General features: G+C 39.7%; 1 protein-coding gene across 8 annotated transcripts in view; it reads left to right on the top strand.

Moving 5' to 3' along the window:
• Positions 1-18,157, top strand: part of BACH2 (BACH transcriptional regulator 2) — a 270,018-nt gene that overhangs the window by 49,022 nt on the left and 202,839 nt on the right. For 4 of the 8 annotated variants that reach the window (XM_090036818.1, XM_090036808.1, XM_090036760.1 and 1 more), the window contains exons 2-3: positions 6,582-6,689; positions 15,329-15,502. The exons of 2 other annotated variants lie outside the window; for them this stretch is intronic. The gene's annotated coding sequence lies outside the window, so the exon portion shown is untranslated. The remainder of the gene's footprint in view (positions 1-6,581; positions 6,690-15,328; positions 15,503-18,157) is intronic. 2 more of the 8 variants (XM_090036770.1, XM_090036789.1) reach the window with 2 other exon arrangements.

The raw sequence follows: 18,157 nt of genomic DNA, 5'->3' as shown, positions 1-18,157 counted from the left end.
TAAGGTCTGTTTTCCTGACCTCTGATCATGCGCGTGGCTCTTCTCTGGACTCTCTCAAGCTTCTCCACATCCTTTTTGAATTGTAGAGCCCAAAACTGGATGCCTTGAGGCAACTTTTAAATTCATATTTCAAAAAATAATTGGACTTAATTTTGACAGAATGATTGCTCAGGAACTGAACAGTAAAGGAAGATGCTAAATCAGGGATGTCAAACTCATCTGGCTCTGGGGACATGGGACCAGTCCATGGGCTGGATGAATGGTGTGTGGCCGCCCTGTGAGTTGGATTGGGCCTCGTCTCTTCTCTTCTGCTCCCCTCTCCTCCACATGATTCAGCACTTGTGGTGCCTGCTTTGGCTGGTCCAAGATGTGAGCTACACATGGTACCTGCTCTGATGGGACTGTTTCATGCTCTATGGACACAAGTGCTGCTTTCAGTCTGGGACCCAGAGTAGACATCATGTGTGGCAAGTCCCAGACTACCTGGGGAGGTCCAAGACTCACCACCTGGGGGTCACCTAGAGACCCAAGGCCAGTGCAGGAGACCAGATAACAGGGCCCATAGGCCATGTCTTTGATACCTCTAAGCTAAAGTATAAGTAGATCCAGTGACTAGGAGTTGAAAGCAGATTAATTGAACCTAGAAAGTAGTTGTAAATTCTTAACAGTGGAGGTCATTAACAAGTGGAACAATTTAGGAGGGATTGTGGTGGATTCTCCATCAGTGGAGCTGTTTTAAATCAAGATTGAATGGTTCTTCCCTTCACCCTTCCTGATATGTTGCAGTCCAGTCACTGCTATTTAACTCAAAGCAGGAATTTAATATAGAGAAGCCCTATAAAATATGTTATGCAGGGGGTCAGATTAGATTAATAGTGATCCCTTCAGGCATTTAAAAATCTGTGAATCTCTGACTTTATTTCTTGACTCTTCTTTTAGTTTCTAAGACTTCTGGTTCATTTCAGAGGCATGACCATCCTTTCCAGAAAGACCCTTCCTGGACCTTTATGATTTCAGAATATAGGAGGGCTGTTTCTTTTGTTTTGTTTTTTTTTAGGTTTCTACCATCAACAAAATGTTTGATGGTAAGACATTTTAAAATGGGACTAAAATCATTTAAACATGTCAGAATTGTGTCCTCACTGATTTAGATGGTTTTGTCAAAAGCATATTTAGGTCAGCAGCTTATATGTCTTGTGCTTTCCCCCTAGCAGATTTAAAATAACTAAGGTCATATTCATACAGTAACAAGTTTACAAACAAAATTAAGAAGAAATTTATTTTGAGCCCCAAGAGTCTTCAGGCTAATCAAATAGTCATTAGAGCAGTTCATAAGCACAGGAGTTTTCACATGTGCATTTTCTTGCAGGCTTGGTTCCTATAATGCTCCTTTTAGACCCCTCTGGTCTAAAACACAGGGGCATTTGTGTCTTTCAGTGTAAGACTTCTGGATTTTAATGCAAATTGAAGAGTTGTCATTATACTTGCTATTAAACTAATATGCACAAAAGGCAGCTTCAGTCAAGCAGTTCTCAATGGGTAATTCCTATGAAATGCCTTTGTTTGGTTCTGTCCATGTTGCTGTTCGGTATGTTGGGGGAAATGCAATCATGGCTTTGCACATTTAGTATTAATGATAGAGAATGGCATTTGAATAACACCAGAATCATTCTAGATTTGAGATTCCAAAGAGTAGCGACTTTTTAAAATATTACCACAGCACTTAGTTTCTTATTAGTTGCTGTTTCAACACTGATATGAAAACTCACTGAGGAAAAAGTCAATATCCAGGAAAAGAAATCAGTACTGCTTAATAAGTGCATGCCTTGTGACAGTAAATGTATCACATTTACACTCACAGCAGCCTCTTTTTTTTTTTTCTACTGCCGGTAACCTGGATGAGTATTGTACATGTGACTCATTCCCAGGTGGAAATTTTTCTTGGAAAGGAGAGTGGAGGGGATTTACTTTTATATTCCAGTGGCTGAATAAGTGAATCTTTACATTTGGTGATTTATTGTTATAATATGGCAACCCCAAAGGGAAATAATACTGTTTATTGCCCATTGATGACTTAAGAAATAGAGCAGGATAAAAATACTTGCATGCGGTTAAAATGCCCACCTCATGAAACGGACATGGTCTTCTAAAAATGTAAGGCAAGGTTCTTGGAGTAGATGTGGTCTCTTTTATTCAGGCAACTGAGTAAAACAGTAAAAGATATCACATCTACCCAAAGAGCCTTGCCTGCCTATGTCTTTAGACCAACATGGCTACAACCAAAAACCCTCTAAGAATGTAAGATTTTTTTAAAAATAAAGGTGTTATTTATACTTTTTAAAACGTTTAAGAATCAGAAAATGGGGATTTTTCCAGACCCGTTTCTCCATATCTTTCTCCTTCCACTCCCCTTAATTTTTTAAAAGTTCCTTAACATTCTGAAAAATAGATGCATCTGTGAAACCAAGTTTGGAGGACAGGATATATATTATTTACCATATTTCTGTTGTTAAGTTAATTATTGAAATCCTGCTGCAGTGTAGTGGTGAAGTTGTAGTAATCCAAATTGAACGTGGAGAAGAGAAGAGTGTACATGCGCATGTGAGTGTGTGTGCGCGTTTAAAAGCTTAGTTCCAAGAAAGTCGAGTGAGTTTGAAGGGCGCCACAGCAACTCCTGGATCTGTCAAGAGCACACCTATTTTTAACATGATGTATCGAGTGTCAGCATTGCCAGCTTTAATCCTTATCTGTGTGCGCGCGCGAGAGGCTCCTGTACAGTCTGCAAAATGGAATGCCGTTCCCTGCCTTGTTTACAGTGCAGCAGTACATTCTTGAGTAATTATAGTAAAGGCCTTGGTGGCGCTATATGAGGTAAAGTTTGCTTTGAAAGTGGTGAATGAGAAAGAATGCTTGCTGGGAGGGAGCTGAGCGAGAGAAAGAAACATGCGGCTCCGGAGGGAAATACTCTATGCTTTACAGTTGCTTGTGTGGATAGAAACCAGATGGTAAGCTGGAACACCCGCTCCGATAGCTGAGGAGCCAAACATATGGTTAATGGTTAGGAGAAATAGCTTTCAGAGCCAGGGCTTTGCTGACTGCTTCACATTACAGATTGTTACAGTGTGTCATTACATTGCCAAGCTAAGTGCTTAATACCCACTGCGGGCGCTGGGCATACATTTACACAAATGACTTTTAGCTCTTTGCTGGCACAGACCAAGAAGTTGACATCATATGTAGCTTTAAAATATCCTCCCCCCCCCCCTTCTGAATTGGAAATGTTGCAACTCCTCACATTTTTACAAGCTAAAAATCGACATAGTCTTTCCTAGTTGTTCTCTCTTTTTCTCATGTGTGAGCGCGCTCTTTTCTCTGCATGTATATAATCTTTCACTAATTTATTTTCAGCAGCATTTCTTTAACGGCCAACTTCACCCGGACTGCAGCATTGCACTTACATGCCCAGCATTTGAAGTTTCTGCTTTGGGAGCTTTGGGCAACACCAGGCCCATGTTATCTAAGGAACTGCTGAGCTCATTCATCTGCTTTTCACGGCCCGCTTCCTTTTATTTTTAGCCAAATCTGTCAGGCCTGACAGGCGGGTAATTTGAGCCAGAGAAAGGGCAAAGCTCCAGGTCCTTTCCACAAAGCAATTCTTCTCCTCCCTCCTGGGAAGGCTCCAAACTTGGCCTGCTCCAGGCAGATGGATTTGTTGAGTCATGTGAGATCATTTACACAAAAACACAGTGAGGCAGTGAAAAAAAAAAAGGAGAGGGGGAGAAAGGAATAAGGAGGAGGAGAAGAGGGTGGGGGAGTATGCTGCTGTTGATTCTGCTGGTGAGTTGTAGGAAATCTGCTGGGAGGCAGCTAGACAGAGGAATGCAGCAGATTCATTCTTGTATAAGGTAATGTCTAGTTTACAGTGCAGGGTGGAGCCAGTGGAGAGAATCACCCGAAAACAGTTTACTCATTCCACAACAAAAAATCTTCAAATAAAAAACATGCACACACAACAAAGGATGCACTCTTGACAGCGCTGGCTTACAGTAGCCGTAAACTACAAACTGGAAGGTTGATAGAAAATGAGTTTACTCTGTGATGCAATAGGAGTTTGCTTTGTCTTGATGCCAGCATGACTGGGGCGGCGGGGGACGAGGGGCATGGAAATTTGGAATGCTATTCATGGTTAATTCTTTCCAGAGATGAGTGATTGCGAGAGAGTGAGTGGGGGGGGGGGGGGGGGAGGCAGGGGAGAGGGGTAGAATGGCAGAATTCGAAGCAGACGCAGTACACAATCGAATTATTATAAGAGAGCAGAGGGTTTTTTTGTGCAGGTTTTTTCTGCTCTTGTTTCATTTGTGAATTGGTTACACTATGCTCTTCGTTACTTCAAGAAAATGGACTGCACTTATTCACTTAAATCAGATGTTACTTATACTGTCTTGAGTAGCTGAAACTCTATCCAGAGTTACAATCCTTTGTTTTGATGAGTACTTAAACATTAGGTTGAATAATTTACAGAACAGCCATATGCATAGGCTTTGTATTTAAAAGATTTTTACTATTTATTGGGGGAGTGGGGGGTTAAAGTGTAACTTTAATGTTCCATATTTTAAAAAGTGGTTGCTGCAAAAGGGTGTTTAGAAGAAAGATTGAAAATTAGGTTAGGATCCGAGTCTGGGATTTAGAAACATTTGATTGCATATGCAATCAGTAAGTTCCGTGCAGAGCATGTAATAAAAAGAATTAAGTTACTTAACAAAAATGAAGAGTGCTCCTAGGGTTCCTGTGAGGGGAGGTTAATATGTGTTTTCTTTTCCTTTTTTAAATCTTAACTTAGTAGCTATTTCTGTCCCATTCCCATGCAGGTTTCTCTTGTCTACATGCTGTCTGGTTGTAATGGATGAGATGCTTTGCTTCTAGAACAAATACTTGTTCTGGACTTTTCTTATCTGTGTTCCTCTTTCTGGGTATAGCTGAGCTCAGCCTCCTTTTTCACCCCCCATTCCCCTTCAATTTTTCTTGTATTCTATTTTTGAAGTAATGAAGAATTTCATGGGGTCCTGATTATGATCAATGTAGAGCGGGGATATCAAACTCATTCAGCCCTATGGGCTGGATTAGAGGTGTAGGGCTGGCCTGTGTGATGGATTGGGCCCATGGACCAGCCCTGCATGCCAAAACCAGTGCACTCCCTAGACTGGGTACATACCTCACATACTCCAGCCCCATGCACTACATGCAGACCCTGGCGCTGTGCACCCAATCTAGACAGGCCTCTGATCCAACATGCAGGGCCCCAATCCGACATGCAGGGGCCATGTGCCCCCTGGAGTGGCACACCATGCTATGTGCAGTGCATGCACTAGGTCCAGTGCCGTGTGCAGCACATGCCAGACTAGCCCCACATGCTGCATACAGTGTGTGAGGCCAGTGTGGATGTATGCTTCATGTGACATTCAGGGCTGGTCTGAGACCTAGAGGCAGCACTGTAGGCCAGATGATAAGGCTCCGCAGGCCAGATCCAGCTCACGGTCAGTATCTTTAACCCCCCTGCGTATTTGATGAGAATAGTCCATCTGAATTTTCTCCGGGGTTCTCTTCTCCCTGGCACTGCAAAGTTTTTTTTCACTTGGGAAGACCTTTTATCCTTTCTCTCCTATAAAACAGAAGAAATACTCCACTCCTGAGAGAGATGTCAGGCTTGTGCAATTTTTATTCTTCATTATGTTATGTTAGTTGTATTGTGGTTGTACCTGAGAAGCTGTTAGGATTCTAATGCATTAAGCAGTGCACAGCACCAAGAAAAAGAGTTCCTGCCCCTAAAGCTTCTAGTTGGCCAGTTACCATTTAAGGTGAAAAGAAAACAAAGATAGGGGAAGAACAATGTAAATGGTGAGAGAGAGTCTGTGTGAAACCTAAAGTGTAATTAATGGTAGCCACTGCACAATAGCTTTCAATAATTAATAACTACAAATGGCTTTGTAAGTTCCTGCATAAGGGTAGCATTGTTATTTGTTTGCATAATTACTGAAGTTGCTTTTCTTTTCTTTCTTTTTTAACCAAAATGTATAATTATACTAAATTTCTCATTGTTGTGAACAAAGTTAAATGAGGTTACACAGGATTGCAATTATGGTTAAGTTCCCACTTTATAAATCTAGTCTCCCATCTGTTTTGGGGGGATTTTCAGCTCAGTTTTTTCAAAGGCTCAGAAAGTAGTTAGGTGCCAGAATTCAATAAGATTTTGGCACTTTGTTCCCCTTTTAAGCTCTTGAATATCTGATTGTAATTCCTCTTAGTATTGTTAGTTATCTGTTTAAATCCACTGTCCGTTAACAAGAGACTAATCTCGGTGTGTTTTCAGTCCCCTACTTTTTAGAATTTCTTTTTGAAGGAAAAAAACCCCACTCCGTTCTTTCTGTTGTGGAAATGCAGAGCATGAATAGTATCATTTGCCTCTTTACTTTGGATATCCAGCCAGACTAGACATGTCTCAGCAACTGTTCCTTTATCTACTGTTGGGAGAAGGATACTGGTAATTTCTCTGTCACTGGCTTCTTCCATACTTGTATTTGCAGTGGCTCTGCCTTTTTTGGGAAACAAGGATTCTGGAAGAAAAAAATCGAGTGCTTCCATGTTCTGTGACATGTCTCACGCTTCACTTCTGTCTACGCCACACACACAAGGTAATTGGCATCTTTTTAAATATTTTTTTCATTGCTTCCATAAGCAACTTTTCTCTTCTGGGTGCTGGACTGGTAAGACTTTAAATTGCATTTTCTTTTGAAAGCTTGATTCTTACCTGAAGAATTCCATGAAGGAGTGGCTGCTTTGTATTTCACTCCGCTACCAATTCAGTAAGCAGCATTTTCTTCTAACCTGTGACATCAACAGGCAGGTGGCTGCCGATCACAGCACACTTTCTTTTTTTGTGTGTGCGTGTCACTTCTACACAGGAGTTATAAATTGTTTCCTTCCTTCTGTTGCTGGTGATACTCAAGTTAACTTGATTTTTCTCTTAGAAGCAGCTGAGTAGAGAGGGCCTTCAAGCCAAGCACTGATAGTTAGAACTCTATAGGCATATGTAAAGCATATCATCACACCAGATCAGGGGTCTGTAATGCATATAACTGGCAAGCAGGCGCTCCACCAGAATAGGAGATGGACCAAAGGGTTGAAAAGACTTGATGTTCAGGTGTGACTCACAGGATCAACAGGACTCTCAGAATTTGCATTTGATCCCTGACCTGTCCATATCTCTTCACAAAGCAGTGTAGTTCTTGGAGAATTTTCTCAAGCTCATACTTCCTATGCAGAGTGAAGCCATTGTACTCCTTTTTACTGAGGCTTTAAAAGGGGAGTTCTTGCTTCTCTGTGTCAGGTTGATTAACCTTCAGTTTTTCTCTAAAATCTGGCAGACCTTATGGGCCATAGTTGCAAATATCTGAAGATACCCCAAGATTATTAGTTCTCTTTATAAGTGAAGCAAGAGTTTACTTTGAACTCAAAGTGCCAAAATCTCTCCAGCTGAAAATTTGAATGAACTTTATAAATTCCCCATGGAGCAGACAGATCTAAGGCGTGGTCAGTGATTCTCCAGGTGAGCTTGGCAGGTGACCCCCTCATATTACAAGTGTTCATTTATGTGATTCACGAGCACATGTGCTTTTATTTATTTATTTTTAAATGTCCCTGGACCAAAAAATTTACCCTTACACCTGACTCTGTTGTCAGTGTTATGGCGGTTTCCTGAAGTCTTATGTATAGATCTGCAGGATAGCATATACTGAAGATGTATTCTAATGAGAGACTTTAATTAAAATTCCCTAGAAGTTTTCTCAGTGCATTAAACAGAGGCAAATTCCTCATGCCCAAAGGTCTGCATTTTGTCACTGTATCGGGTTAGAAGAACTCTTCTAAAACTACAGTAAAATGCATTCTGATACTTTGCTTCTCTGGTTGCAGTCAAATCTCCTTAACTATGATTTCCCCCCTCCCTTTCCTCCTCTTATGTTGAGCCTTCTGGACAGCCTTACCTTCTAACAGCTTGAAGCTGTTTGGAATCCATTCTGAAAAAATCTCTGAACAGAATAGTACTCTTATCTCTGAGCAAGCTAAACTCTTACGAAGAGCTTGTCATCTAGGGATCAGCAAGCTTGAATTTCTGTCAGAAAGTTCCTTCTATAGACCAAACAAGCTTACATTTCTTTCCATCCATCCCATAACACAGCAAAGGCAGAAGCTTTTTCAGAGATTAAACTTTGTTTATTGGCAGTTGGGCACCAGTCCAAATGGGCAACACAACACACATAGGCAAGGTTTGCTGAATTCCTAGGTAGCATGTGGCAAGGGTACCTTTAAAGGTTTGCTTGTGAATCTTCTTAAATTATGATGGAAGACAGATTTCCATATAAACTGTAATAGATCTACAGATACTCTATTCCAATGGTTCTCAACCTTTGTAGACTCAGACATCTCTTGCAAAATGCCAGCTCTCTTAGGTTTTACTATTTTTTCAGTAATCATACAGCAATTCTCCTGTTGCCAAGAGCTCAGACCACAGCAGGTCAGACTGTTTTCCTGTTTGAATTTGTTCCTATTTGAGATCTCTGGATTTATCAGGTGAATCACATGTACGTGTTTGCATACCTAACAGTGCTAATATTGCATGGCATCCCATGCCGCCCCAGGGTGCCTCATCACTCTGGTTGAGAATAACTGCTATCACTGTTCAGTTTTAAATTAATAGGTTTGTCTCTGTGTTCATAAGTGTCCCCAAATGTTCATAAATCTCCTCTTTCAACCCCCATTTAAGATGGGGAGACCCCTGTATTTTGCAGAAGATTCACGGAGATTAACGGTTTTTTAAATCACTCAGTAGGTCTGTAGATCAGAACTGAAAAGAAAAGCTAGATCTCCTCATGGGTACAACTGCTTCCTTCTTGCTGAATCATCTTGATTAGCTAAATAACCTTCCTTTTTTAATATTGTGGTTTTGGGTTCTTTTGTAGAATAGTCTCTACCTTAAGAATATTATCAAAAGAGTCTCTTCTTTCCTTGTACCCAGTGAACAAAATCTTGTCTTAAATTTCTTTGGATGGTTTTGTGATAGTGGGCATGTCTACATGAGAAGCTTAATGCATAATAGACTATTTCTACTGTTCATTAGTGCGTCATGGCAAAAACTGTGCTAATGCACACTAGTATTGATCTGTGTATTAAGCATCACAAAAAGACTGCGCACCTTTGCTACTATGCATTAGCGCTGGCTACTGTACATTTATGTATTATCTCATCTTAAAGGTACTGAACTTAATGGACAGTAGCAAAGGCATATTAATGCATGTGTAGATGTGCCCAGTGTTACTCAAATGGTGGTACAAAAGACGTTTTTGGATTTGTTTCTGATATCTGGTGTTCCTTAGCTGCGTTTTCAGCATCATGGACTTCTGCTAGTTTTGAACAACTTCCAGTTGCCTTTTCCACAGCAAATCTTTAATCTGTTTGTTTTAGGGCTAATAATGATTCCCCCCTGCCACTATTTTTTTTTTAGTTGGTGCATGTGAGAGAGGGCATGGGGGCGAAAGAGAGCAAGAGATTATTTCTTACTATTTTTAAATTGATCTAGTATACTGATACAAAGATGAAAAGTCTGGATTATTAATTTAAACTGGAAAACCTTTCTTTTGCATATCTTCCATATCAGCTTTTCCATTTGAGGCATGAAAGGCCCATGCTAAAGAATTCTCCCAGTAGAAGATCTCTTTCTCATTGATATAATGAGAAATTGGGTTCAAACTGCACTTACACTAGTGCTCAGTTCTTTATTTAAGGGCTCTTGGTTTTCTGCGGTCCTATCATAAATAATGAATTTGATATCTCATTTGCTCATGCAAATGTTGCCTTTTTTTCTTCTAAATATTCCTTTTCATCCTGAATGGCTGCTCTCATGAGGCTCCAGGTTGTTGCTGGTTGATAGGTGAAAGGGAACGCCATGTATGGGAAGATGAGCTGCTTTTCTATGCTGCTTTTATTTTTTTTTAAATTAAACGCTGAAATAGTTCAGCAATTTCACTTTGTAGTTTTCAGTTTGAATGTTAGATTCAGATTGGTCACAAGCTAGAGATGGTCAAGCCATTACTTTTTGGGAAGAAGGACATAATTACCATGAACAACAGAAATGATTAGGGACCTGGGAGGCAAGGCTTATGAAGAAAGTCTAATACTGCTTGGGTTATTTTATTCTGGGGAAGAAAAGACTGAAGGGGGATTTGATAACGATCTTCAAATACCTGAAGGACAATTACAGAGAGGATGGAGATGGGCTTTTCTCTGTGACCATATGAGTAGGATTAGGATCTTTGAGCTTCAGTGGGGGAAATTTAGTTTGCAGATTAGAGGAACACTTTATGCCAAGGAGGGTGATTTAAGCATTGGAACAGACTAATGAAATGTGAAATCTCTATCCTTGAAAGTTTCCAAGAGCGGGGGGCTGATGTAGATGATCTTGTGAAGTCCCTTCCAGCTCAACCTTCTTATGATCCTAAGCTCCTATACAGCATCTCTTTGTCTATGGGCTGTTTTGAGCTATGCATTTTTTTGTGTTGCCATTAATTAATACTTGCATTGTGCTGAGCCAGTTCATGTTGTTGGTGTCCTTTACCGTCTTTGTCTGAACATCTGAATAGACGTTAGAATGCCTTCAAGCAATTAAGTTCTTCCAGTTGTCACCACTGACTGCATGAGGTACTTTTGGCACAGGTTTAGTCTTATTTGCATCACGTGACTTCAGAGCTATCCTTTTGAAGGTCTTGCTGATTTAGCACTGCACACGGGAGGCAAGTGAGGCATATTCAGTTCTTGCTACATTACATTTTGAGAGTGCAAGCTTAAAAGACAGATCTACCTGCTGCCTAACATGATCTCCTACTACAGGTATCACATCTTTGGTTGCCTGATGCCAGTTGCACTTTTTTTTTGGTTGTAGAAGGGGGGCTATTTCTAGAACTGATTAGTGATCAACGGTTTCTGATTCGTTGGTGTAGTTAGTAAGTTAATGGTGGAAAGGGCAGAAACATTGTATTTCGCTGTAAAATAGGTGTGGCCCTGGCTACTTGGTTCAAGAAGGAAGCAGAAGGCAGGGCCTAGGTGTTCACCTTATAAGTTAACTAAATAAATACCTAGTTCAAGTGCAGCTCTAGTTTCTTCCCCCAGCTCCCAAACTGACTTGCCTTAGACCTAGCTTGGAACTGTCTTACTATTGTTAGTCACTGCCATCGTATTTGAGTAGGGCTTGAAATTAACTACCAGCCAGCAGGATAGGTACTTGGGTGTGATGATGATCAGTGTACCATGCATAATTAAAACAAATCTGGTGCAGTGGAAGTGAAGGCAGGCCAGTAAGTAAACAGTTTTGATTTTTTTTTATATTTACCCATAATATTGGCCCATAACTTGTAGTTGGTTAATTTAGCCTTGATTGGAAAACATTGGTGATGTTAAGGACTACAGTAGAGCGAGGTTCCTAGGTTCCAGCACTGCTACTTCTAGCAGAATTGGAGTATAATGTCTTTCAGTAAATGTGGAGATAGTGAAATTGTTTTAGCACTTCAGAACATAAGTTGTCAGACAAAGTGGCAGCATGGCAGAGGTGGAAGATGCATTGTCTGTATTATAATGAAAAGCTAGGAGGTTGAATAATAACAACAAGGTTCTTGTTTAACACATTGTGTACTTCTCTTATTCTGTATGTGATGTTCCTTGGGATTATATATAAATGCTTGATTAAATTTCTGATGTGTAGTAGAATAATAAGTAAGCTTAATAAGTAGTAAAAGATTAAATATGCCATTTAAAAATGGATACTGTCCTTCCTAACCAAGAAACTTGTGCCATGATTTTTCCTTGGCAACTGGCTGTGATAGAAACAAATAACTGGATTTCTCAATTTCATTTCTTTGAGTTATGCTAGTCATACCCATTTGAAATAGCTCCTTTTTATATGATTCATCTTCCATTGCAAATAAAGACACATTTTGCTCTTATTAAACATGTAACTACAGCAAAATTATTGGGATTGTGTTTGTGTAACTGAGAGTGTTGTTTGGCCCATGGTTTGTAATTTGAGAAGAGAAGGGGGCTTTTTGTACACTGATTTACAGGGTGTTTGTGTTAGGTCAGAAATGGAAACCCTTGTGCTGTGGTTTTTACTAGGGTTCTCTCCCCAGAACATCTGGTGAAATCATAGTTGATCTTCCTTTTATGAATTTTTGGAGTCCTGGAATGCAAGAAAGATGATGGAAAATAGCATATTGCCATGTCCAGTGAGAAGCTAGAACTAGATGATACCAATGATGATGACAATGAATTTTCTAAGTCTAAGAGTCACCAGCACACACAAAAATTCAACTCTATCATATTCCTGCTTACTTCTTCTGTTGTATAAGCACTTAGTCTTTTCTATTTCTGTGTCTATTTAGCTCCATATCTATCATACTGTATTCTGTTTGCTAAATGTCATAGTGATGACGTCTTACAAATTGGTGTTAATTGAATTTTAAATAGGCGTTGAGTTCATAAAACTGCTGGTGGCTTGATTTCTAATCAAGCTGTCTGTTCATCTGTTTAGGTACTTGCATGGAGATCTTCACTGTCATATCTCAGAGCCTCAGGAGTGTTAATGAATGTAACCTCTGTGTAAGATTAGAAAATATCCTTGTACTGAAGAGGAACTGAGGCCTAGAGATTATTAACTGATCATGGTCATGCAAGAAATCTGACAGATCCAAACTCAGATATCCTGAGTCCCAGCCCTTAACTAGTAGTAACTTAATCAGTAGTTTCTGGTTTTGTAGTAAATTTATTTCCAATAAAAATAGAGTTCCTGTTGCCACTGCAGAAAGCAGTTTCATATTAACCTTTTAATTTTGTGAAAATATGTAACTTAAATTTGTTGTGTTGGGAGCACAACATGGTCAATAAAAAAAAAAAAAGGCAGAAAGATTAGTAGTAACTCCCAGCTTGCTGCAGTTTGAAGGAAATTAGGAGAAGGGTGAATAACAAAAGCAAAAAGCTGCTCCTTTTAGTATTCCACAAGTAACACAGTTTCCTTCCCCAAGAGGTGTCACTGAGCAAGACGAACTCTATCACATATGTAGGTTCCATAATTGACTCTGTAGTAAAACATTCATTAAAATTGTTGGGGTCTTTGTGCAGGTATATGGTTTTTTTCTGCATAACGTCATTGCAATAATGAGGCCTTACTGGTAAAACTGATTTTAGTTATACAGGTCAGTCCTCCCAGACACAAATATACTGAAACAAATGGTTAATTATAGTTGAAACTAGCCAACACAATAAAAAACTACATTAAGGAAAATCAGGAAAAGGCGCTCAGTGTTTTAGTGCAGTGGCAACCTCTAATACTAGTGATTTAAAATTTAAGATGGTTTAAAATAGTAATTTTGCTTTGTTTTTTAAGTATACCACTGTGGGTGGTTCATAACCCAATCGTCAGGAAATATTCTGCCACTCTGGAAGTTGACTAGCATCACTTTAAAGTAGATACCTGGATTGGTGATTAGGAAAAGAATATTAAACAATTGTAATTTAAATACTGGTGCTGCTTCATTGTAGTTATTTCCCAAAAGACACACTGGTAATTCTGCTAAATAGAGAGTTTAATAGACTTTAATAATGTGTACTTGAGAGACCATATACACAAAGGAATTGTATATAAAACATTCATTATGGTAAATTGCTACCTTTTTATTTAACTAGAAATCTGTTGAGACAAAACCATTGCACTGCACATGGCAATGTGTTGCTTGGTGTTAATAAACCAAATTAATTATTGCCACTTTTTATTTAATTTCACCTCTTTTGATGGAAGTTACAACTATGTCACTTTTTAGCATTCAGATTAACTATTAGTAATGTTGAGAAACTGTAAATTAGCTTTTTTTTTATTTGCTTGAAAACTTCAACTAGAGAAGACCTGCTTGCTGCTCCATAGAGTTTTCCAAATTACAAGCAGCGCATTTCTTCCCCCACCTCCCTTGGTATACCCAGCAGATATCTCAACCAGAAGTACCATGTAAGAAAACTAAACTAACCTAGTTCAAAGGAAATCATAGTAAACAGCTCTTTATGCAGGTTTTGCATTGGATTTCAATTTAATTTCACTGTGCTGCTGCTGCTGGCTTTGCTGCAGCAAAAGAATGAAATAAGAAGCAGATGCTTTTGGTAGAATGGTAGGGCATTTATCTCTTTTAATGAGATAACATCATTAGTGCTGACAAAGTGCTGCAAATCAATACATGTAATGGACTGCTGCTATCTTTCAATAGTACACAGATTGTGGTACTTCTGAACATTAGAATCTGCTGAATCACAGGTTCAGACTTTATCGGTTTTTTCCAGTCCTTGGCTTTAATCTCGGAGAATAGGAACACACCTCAAAGATATATGTGGGTGAGGCAGAAATACGTTGATTCTATAGACATGGAAATACGGAGATTGCTTAGTAGCAGCACAGCTCTGCTGTGGTACAGAAACCTTATTTTAATTAGAAGTGGGAGGTTGCTGATGTCTATTTTAGCCTGACTCCTTCCTCCTAAAATGGCTGCATTTTTTTCTGCCCTCTGCCTGCTTCCTTTAGAGCACTGGTGTAATCTCAGCAACACAAATCATGTTAGACTGTGACACTGATGACCCTGACATTCAGCAACAAAGAACTGTGGAAGAAAGGAGAGAGAGAGGTGGCTGGTATGCAGGATGAAGAAAGGCAGCAGGAGAAGGAAAAATCTGTGGGTCAAAGCATTTTTAAACAAAATCTCTAGGTTCACATCTTCAGACATTTCAGATGCATGCAAGATGACCAAGAAGAAAATGAGGTGAATTTGTGTAGAGGTGTTAAATAGGATGGATATACATTTCCTTTATTTCTCCATTTTTCAAATGGTAAATGGTACAGTTTGGGCAGTGATGGAATAAGGATATACTTAAGGGTTTTTTTCCAGAAGCTTAACAAAAATCTCAGTTAAAACCTATTAAGAAACCTGCCGTCTCCTCCCCCCACTCCAAATCATGAAATTGCTTACCAGGAAAGTGTAACCTAATCTAAACTGTGAGTGGTATGATGTATATCCTTTATTTGTCAGACAGCCTGAAGTAGCATTTCAGCATCAGTATTGATTCCAAGAAAAAAGAAGAAAAAAAATAAAACTGTCGGTATGTTAGAAAGAAAAGGAAAAAAACAAAACAACTTTGTCTGAATAGGTCAAGTAAAACCAATTGTGGTTCCTCTTTCTTTTTTTATCCACAGGCCCCTCTTACCCTGGGCTTCCCAACACCTGTTTGTGGTGAAAGGATATAAACAGTGTTGCAAGATTCCTCAGTGTTAACTCTTGCCTGACAGTTTAAGCTAATTGGTACAAGGTCATCCAGTTTTTCCTCTGCCCAACGTCCCCTGCCATCTCCACATTTGGTATCTTCTTTGGTGAGTGACCTCCCAGTTTTGCCATGTCATGACCTGGAAGCTCAATGTGTATCATATTTCACACGTTTTGAATTCAAGATGCTCTGCTCTAATTTGAGCTGTGACCTCAGTGTGAATCATCCAAACACTTCAACAAACATGTGGATACAACTGCAGGCTCAGCTGTTTTATTTAGCTGCTCTTACCAAGCCCAGTGCTCAGGAATTTCAACCATTCCTGAAACGCTCTTCTATTACTGTAAGGTTAGGATTTCCCTTTTCTCCTCACTCTGAATCTATAGAGTGTGGAGACAGAATGGAACTGCTTAAAAAAGATCATTATTATATATTCTGAGTGCAGTAGATCTGTAATTTAAAATTGTCTTAGCTTTTGATGTTTTGATACTTACATGGAAGTGTCGGAACAAAATGCAGTACCTAAAGTTAACCATTAGCATTGCTCACAGTGTATGCAACTTACTAGCATAGGGGTCAGCAATGTTTTTGAGCAGAGTGCCAATAACGCCCACAATCTCAACTTGTAAGATGTTGGCATGCCAGAGGTGGACAGCAGGGGAGCCATGAGGGGCCTGATCCTTGTTGTGGCAGCGCAGCCCAGCCCCTTCTCTGCCATCTGCCCCAAGGCACACGAGCCAAGCAAAATGCCTTCATGTGTTATAGTCTGACACGTATTCTGCAGGTTGCCCACCCTTATACTAGCAGGTTCCAGGGCTGATATTGCTAGCACGTGGTACTGTTCTTGGGACTGTCAGTGATGTCTTACCGCCTGGAAAGTGTTCACAGTAGTCAACTAACGTTAACTTATTTTGATGGGACTTTTAGTATGTGATCACCACAGTAGTAGTCCTCTCCTTGCTCACCTTCTTTTCATGGGTGATCTCCCTAGCCCTATGCAGCAAGGGGAAATAGATCTTTTGGAATGCAAAACCATGTCTTCTCCATTTTTCCCACAAATATTTTACCAATTTGGAAGGCATGCATTAAGGAGATGAGAAATAATAGGACAAAGAATCATAACCCTTTCTGCTGTGCATATGTCCCATCACTATCTCCTTGCATGTTAATTTTCAGTCTTTTTTTGTTTTTCTTTTTTAATCTTATTAGTAATTTTTGTCAAAAATTGAACCTTGGGTTTCTAATCAGCAGGTGAACATGTAATTTCTCCATTTTTTCTTCAGCTGAAACATCAAAGTCAGTCATAATGTTTCTGTAATCACTGAAGTTCTGTTTATGCAGTTAATTTGATAATCTGATTCCCCTATGTAACACTGCTCCTCTAGAGTGGGTTTATTGGTTGCTTTATCTAAGGCAGTAAGTCATGAAGCCTTTTTGTAGTTGTTGTTTAGGAGCGTGGTTTTTGCTAAAAGTATAATAATCCTTTTAATTATGTGGACTTCAGTGACTGTCATGCATACAGGTAAACAGTGTATTTGTGCTATCTAAGAAAAGATAGTGGCCATGTACCACTATTTTCACAGCTTCTGCCCTCCTGCAACTGCTGTCTTTGCCAACCTCTTGGTTCTGCCCTCTTCTGTCTTAAATTGTCCTTTGGCTCATTGGCTTGTGCAAGGGAGCAGTATCATACATTTCTAATGCACCTCGTACATACGGAGAAGGCAGCCTCTGCTGTAATGACCCCAGAAGGCTGGAGGAGGCAGTGCAGCTGCCACCAGTCAGTATGATTCCATCTTTTATCAGGTTCAAACACAAAAGTTTAAAAAAGAGGACACAAGAATGAAAAGGGTGAATGTCAGGGTGAATTGGGAAGTATTTAATTCAAGAACTTACTGGGTTCTGTAGTATACTGAGACATTCTCAGTGGATGTATTGAAAGACACACTAATACTCTTAAGCACCACCAGAGAAGCTCCTATCTCATATTTTAGTACTTTAAGTGAGAAGAGGCAAGGATTTGGGATGTGTAACTACAGCAGTAACTGCATGGGGTGGGGGGGGGAAGCATGTGTATGAGAAACCAGTTTGTTTTTCTTACAGTAGCCTTGCACTTTGGGGACACTGCATCTTATTCTTCAGTTAAGCTATGATCTTGCTTCCCTGTCTGTAGGTTTGAGGATAATATCTACCTTGAGATTAGAAACCTCAAATGTACTTCTTGTGATTTGAGTTCCTTCCATCAAAAATTATTTGTCTTTGAAATTTCTTTCACATTAAATACCTTTGTTTCCCTAGCTGATGTATTTATAATGGCTCCCAGGTCTACCTTTCTCAGGAACTTGGTGAGGTACTTGCCAGTGATTTAAAGTACTTGGTTTCACCTTGTGAAAACAGTCCGTAATTCCAGACAGGCATACATTTACAGAAGAGTAATTGCATGTTCTTTTTGATATCTAAGGACAGTTAATATTATGGCAGTTTTCTACTATGTTGCACATGAGTTTTGAACGTTGTGGATTGCATTTATCCTTTTTAGTGCAAGGCACTACTCTCTACTTCCTCCAGGAAACTGAGGTGTATGCTTAATTGCTTTGTGAATGATGTGAAGTCTTGGAAGGCAATCTAGCCATTGCTCATTAACTAGCTGAACCTATTAAACCTGGACAGCAAGCAGAACTGAGTCAGCCACTCTTGATTGCAGGCAGCTAATGGAGCTCTGGGAGTATGCTGTGTTCGTAGAGTGGAATTGGCAGTGGACTCC

Source organism: Crocodylus siamensis, chromosome 1 (genome assembly GCF_052110815.1).
Source record: "Crocodylus siamensis isolate JL-2025a chromosome 1, ASM5211081v1, whole genome shotgun sequence".
NCBI lineage: Eukaryota > Metazoa > Chordata > Crocodylia > Crocodylidae > Crocodylus > Crocodylus siamensis.
This window is presented reverse-complemented; position numbering and strand designations above follow the sequence as displayed.